At 46.1% G+C, this 6,000-nt stretch overlaps 1 protein-coding gene across 4 annotated transcripts in view; it reads right to left on the reverse strand.

Annotated features, from left to right (window-relative positions):
• Positions 1 to 5,561, reverse strand: part of FRMD6 (FERM domain containing 6) — an 82,047-nt gene extending 76,486 nt beyond the window's left edge. Inside the window, exon 1 of one of the 4 annotated variants that reach the window (XM_045567231.1) lies at positions 5,427 to 5,561. The gene's annotated coding sequence lies outside the window, so the exon portion shown is untranslated. The remainder of the gene's footprint in view (positions 1 to 5,426) is intronic. The other 3 variants (XM_045567220.1, XM_045567224.1, XM_045567233.1) reach the window with 3 other exon arrangements.
• Between the last annotated feature and the right edge of the window lie 439 nt (positions 5,562 to 6,000).

Here is a 6,000-nt window from a genome sequence, read left to right on the forward strand (position 1 = left end):
ACCCTTGGGGCAAAGATTATGATTGTAAGGAGAGGTTTCTGGGAGGCTAGCAATCTTCTATTTCTTTTTTTATTTTTTATTTATTTATTTATTTATTTTTTTTTGAGACAGAGTCTCGCTTTGTTGCCCAGGCTAGAGTGAGTGCCGTGGCGTCAGCCTAGCTCACAGCAACCTCACACTCCTGGGCTTAAGCGATCCTACTGCCTCAGCCTCCCGAGTAGCTGGGACTACAGGCATGTGCCACCATGCCCGGCTAATTTTTTTTTGCTATATATATTTTTAGTTGGCCAGATAATTTCTTTCTATTTTTAGTAGAGACGGGGTCTCACTCAGGCTGGTCTCGAACTCCTGACATCGAGCGATCCACCCGCCTCGGCCTCCCAGAGTGCTAGGATTACAGGCGTGAGCCACCGCGCCCGGCCCTATTTCTTAATTTGGTTGCCCAGGTGTGATCATTTCGTGCTGTGCACTTCTGATCTGTGCATTTGTCTGGTTGTATGAAATAATTCAATAACAAGTTCAAAGAAACAAAGTTACAGGGGCCAAAAAAAAAAAAAAAAAGTCACCTAGTGAAACTGTATAGCACAAGTGCTGCTACCTATGGGAAGAAAATTAATTACATTTCACTTAATGTGACCAGAAAGAGAATCACCTGAAAAGCTAAGTGAAAAATTTTAATAAATTTCCTAAAATCTTCATCCAGAATTTGCTAGACTTTTTAAACAATTTCCTCCCTCACATAAAACTATGGCTATAAATTAAGAGAAAATATTGCTTTTCCCTCTGTCTTCATATACCAGTAAAACATAATTGCTCAGAGTTCTACAAAACATATGTACGAAGGCAAAGTTGTTAGAAAACATCTGAAAATACCCCACGATGACCCATTTAGAATACTAAACACCTAAATAGATACTTTGGATCAGAACTATCCCAAGTATCAGCACATTAATGAAATAAACTGGATAATGACCAAATCCCTATCTAGTTTCTTGCTGTATAGATTGAATTCTGCTAGGTGAGGCCACACACGTAGGGAAAGACATTCAAGAAAATGTTGCACTACCAACAACTGCAAGGAAGCTCCAAGAAAACTCTGCCTTCTCCTTGAGACTATATTTGGTTCACCTGCGAATTTGTTTCAGCTCATTTTTCTCTTCCAGAAGCAATACAATCAGCTGTCAGATCAATGATTTCTTTCACCTTCTCATTGTTCTATAACCCTTCTTTAACTGATATGATATACTGCATAATTGAGCCATTTGATACATACAAAAAGTGATAGTACACAAACTTGCACCAGAAGTAACTACACCACTAAATCACATAAGATGATTAGAAGCACAGATTGCTTGTTTTTTCCAAAAACTTTATAATAACTCCAGCCATTACTGCTATAGAGCCTCTCTGGTCCCATAGCACAGGAGGCAGGCATTAGTAGTTTCCCCAAATGCTAGGGGACTAATTAAATATTTGTAGAATCATTAGCACTTAGACAAAAAATGTTTCCAGTCTTTGAAATGGGAAGTGGCTTTGGGGCGGTAGGGGATACAGTAATAAGTATCCATTCCCTGCACATTATTTAACACCAAACTAATGATTCAACACTAAGGCAGGCAAGGAGTCCAGGACAAATATCAATTAGTAGCCCTACCTATTTCATGTACACAGGCCTTACAACAGGGCACCTTAATTCTAATCATTCTTATCCTTTTTTCTCAGCTAAAAAGATCTTACTCTTTAATTTCCACTTTCAAATAGAAAGTTCTCCCTACTTCAACCTTGTTTTACATACTTATCCTTTTAAGATAAAATTTTCCTTGCAATTCAATGCCTAGTTTTCTACTTCCTCCTTCCCCTCAAATTATCCCTTTAAATTGTTGCTACTGATTTTTATAGGCCCCCAAAGCCTCTTCCTCAGGATAATATACAATTCAAAAAGCCCTCTCAACTACCTCCTATATCAAAGTTTAACCACAGAAGCCAAAAATACCATTTTTCCTGTTTGGATTCTGGGGAAGATACATTTTAACTAAAATTTCACCACTCCTAAAATTCCTTCACTAAATCTTCCCTATTCCCTCCTCCTACACTCGATTGGTTTATACACAATCACAATGTAAGCAAACTCCCAAATTGTGTAATTACATAATCATACAAAGACTTCCTAAATGATATAGTTTTAATGTGTGCAACAAACACCCTTTATAACGGTGGTATTGGGAGTACAGGTTTAAAAATATACTGAAGTTTTCTTATAAACTGTGTTTGCCATTTCCTGTTGGGGTAGGGGGAGAGGTAGAGGACTTTTGTACAAGGACCAACTGCTATACCTGAAACTACAAACCGTTACAGCAGCATTCCACTGAAGATTGTAAATATACATAAAAACTTTTTTTCTTTAAAAGAAGGAAGCTGGAATGCATAAATGAAAGCCAAAGCTTCTATACTTTGCCCATAAGGACACACAAACTGAATACCTCCTGTTTTCCCACTTATGAGAGAAGTAGGTTTCATCTCCCAAACTGGAGCATTTATGAAGTTTGTATTAATGATTAATAGGAAAAACCCAACTCTGCATAAATGCAGAAAGCTTTCTATTCTTTAGAAGACTTAATATTAAAATGACTTTAGAGAAAGCCCATGAAATGTATTTTTCTACTCAGAAAACTACCTAACGGATAATTTGTGAATGGCATCTGGGATCCAGGCAGTCTCATCAACAAAAGGGAAAGCTTGTTGAGATCATCCAAATCTAAAATTCACATACATTTTTACATCTGGACTGAATTAATCTTTTCTTGGTACTGGCTTTCATGTAATAAAATAATTGTTTGCAGGTTTTATTTTATGTTTTTAAACCCACAGATTTAAAAATCAAAATGCACAACATCCAAGTTGAAAACTACAAAGAATTCCTTTATCAAAAAAGTTAGTTGTGAGACAGGACTCATTTACACTAAACTCTGAACTTGACAGCTCAGTCAAAAACAATTCTGTTAGAAACTTTCATTTCAAGCATCTACCACAAAAGGCTACATGGTCTATTATGTCATAAGTTCTGAAAGCCAAAAGCTTTATAAGCATAGTCAAACACAGAAACAAAATCCAGAAACTAGAAAAGCTCTACAACCCCTCTCCCCCAGCTTAGCTAGTCCAGTTAAATAACAGTTTTTAAAGAATTTGTAGCTAAAAACTGCTACCTAGCACATTGGCATTTTGTTTTCAAAAGCAGTGTCTTTATCCTGGCCTGGGTTGTTTTCAGGCATTTTCCTGTAGAGCCAGGGACATCTTAAATCTGCAAGTTTAAATTATGTACTTAAAGGGGGTAGCTCACCCTGGTTGCCCCCAAAAAGAAGGGGTTGGAAATAAAGATTTTCTGTCCCTTAAAATGTTTTGAGCACTGCAAGAACTGCTGATTATTATGGCTCATCAGTGTCAGATCGCAGGGATTCTTACGAGCAATTCAAAGAGGGGGAAAATTAGTTCATATTACAGTCAGTCTGCTTTCTGGAGAAGATATCCTGCAGATAACTTGATATTAGATATCCCCTGGGGGACCCTTTTCATCTAATAATCCTACCAAAGGTCCATTTTAATATGAAATATGAATCCAATATGTTTACAAACATACTGAAAAACCATTCAAATGTCAGTTGTCTCACATTTTGGAGTATTTTCATTTTTAACACAAAATGGTTATTTCTCAAAACCACACCCAAGGAAAATGATTAGGTGCAAAAAGTTTTATAGCACAAAGGACAACAGCGAAGGCATCTGTTTTCCTGCCTCTTCTGGTCTTCTCCCCTCCCCCACTCTCCATCCTGCAGGCCATTTGTAGGTCTTGGTTGTTAAAACTACTTTCTACAACAGTCTTATGATACTCTAGATTCTAAAAACTTCTTATTCTTTAAATTGCTAAACCTAAATTTATACACTAGTCTAAGAAGAAGGAAACCCAAAAGTCACAAGCCTTTTTTAATGACAGATGTATTACGGAAAATTTTCCCCACAAAGTTTTGATGCTGAGAAATATCAACTCCCTGAAATCACAGAAAGGAAATGACTTACATTCTTGGAAAATGAAGCCACTAGCAGCTTTCTCCAACAGCATTTTCTAATCCCTAAACTACACCCTGTGGCAAGAGGGAGTATTTCGTGCAAACATTAAATTTAAATAGATGCTTATAACCCCCACAAACATCGCCGGGTCCCGGAGAAGAAGGGAAGGAATCATCCATGGAAAATCTAGCAAGAGATACTTTTTCTCCACATTTAGAAATGCTGTAGTAGAGCACAGGACTGAAGTCAAAGGCAACCTGAGAACGCTTAAGTTTTCCTTCCCCGCTGTGGGCAATGCACAGCTACTGTGGGAAATACTGGCAAAGCAGATTTTTGCTAAAAAAAACCGAAAAAGGTGTGAGGAAAACGAGCTAATTATTTCTTTGGACACTAGCTACACAACTGCACGGCCTGAAAATATGCCAGCTATCATTTCAACTTTAAAATATGCTTATTTTGACAGCTTTCCATCTACTTAAGCCTTTAAGAAAACGCCCTCACCATTAGGCTACGCCGTCCCGGGACTCGAGGTGTTGTTTCAATCCCGGTGGAACTGACATGGGTGGCCCCCAGCTGTCCATACCTGACAGCACCTGGCCCACCCGCCCGGAGCGGAAACTAGTGGTCTCTTTAGCCTGAGGCTCGGCCTGCGCGCTGCAAGCTCCTCCAGGAACCCAAATCATACAGGCCGCGCCCCCCACTCGTACTCCACCGACGCCCCTCTGCGGCGCCGACGCGCCCCAGCTAGACCTCCGCTCCCCCAACTAGGCACTTTCGGGGACGGTGGGGCAGACGCTGCGCTCCGGTCCCTCCCAGCAGCCCAGCTGCCGGGCCTCCGCGCGCACAACGGCGCAGCCCCCAAGAATGCGGGGCTCAGGTGCTGGCCCTGGCAACCCCGTCACAGCGACACAAAACTGGGCGCCGGGGACCACCGGAGAGCCCTGCGATCCGAGGAGCCCCGCGATCCCGAGGACCGGGCGCGGAGCACCGAGCCCAGGGGCGCAGCTCGCAGCCGGGACCGGCCTCCCGCCCTCGCCGCAGAGGCGGCCCCGGAGCTCCGCGCCTCCCCCGCTGCCCCGCTCGGCTGCCCCGGGGCCTCGTCCTCCCGCCCCGGCGTGGGCGAGCTCCGACTCGCGGAGACGCAACCTTCCCGCCCGTGCCCGACGCCCAGAGCCGGGGGAGCGAGAAGGCGGTGAAGAAAGAGGCGGAGAGGGGGGCACTGCCTTCGCCGGGACTCGCGACTTCCAGAAACCCAGTCCAACCGCCGCCGTCCGGCCGGCAGGGGGCACCGCGGGCGGCCGGGGCCCGGCGGCTGGGCGAGGGGGTGTGCTGAGAGGCCCCAGACGCCGGGTTCCTGTCCGTACCTCGGAGAAAGTCCCGAGCACCAGGCGTCGGACTCTCGTCAGCGCTGCGTCCCTTCCTGCCGGCGCCGAGCCTGCCCCACTCCTCACAGCCCCTCGGCCGGGCGGCCAGACGAGCGCTCCGCGTCCGCCCCGCCCACGCCTCCCGCCCCGCCCCCCGAGGCCCCGCCCCCGGCCCGCCCCGAGGTGGCGGCGGAGGCGGCGGAGCTCACGGCCGCACGTGGAGCGCCTGCCCGCCCCGCCCCGGACCCAACCAAGCGTCCCACGGAGGGGCGCGGCGACTCGGGGGCAGGAGGAAGCGGAGGGTGCCACTCTCCAGGGTGCTGGGAAGCGAGGACGCGCCTCAGGTGGACGCTGTGGTGCGAACCTTGGCGATCTACACCTTGCCCTTTGCGACGGAGGCGGGGGCGCGAGAGGACGCTTTCGGCGCCCCCTCTTCTGGCCGAATGGCCCTCTCCGCCGCTGGGCCCCAGCTCCTGCGGGACTCTCCCTCTGGAGCCGCGTCTGGCCTGGCCGGGGGCGGCTGTTTGGCCTGAGCGTCGTCTTACTAATGCGCAGCGACGGAGGGCAGGCCCCT

This window comes from Lemur catta, chromosome 1 (assembly GCF_020740605.2).
Source record: "Lemur catta isolate mLemCat1 chromosome 1, mLemCat1.pri, whole genome shotgun sequence".
Lineage (NCBI taxonomy): Eukaryota > Metazoa > Chordata > Mammalia > Primates > Lemuridae > Lemur > Lemur catta.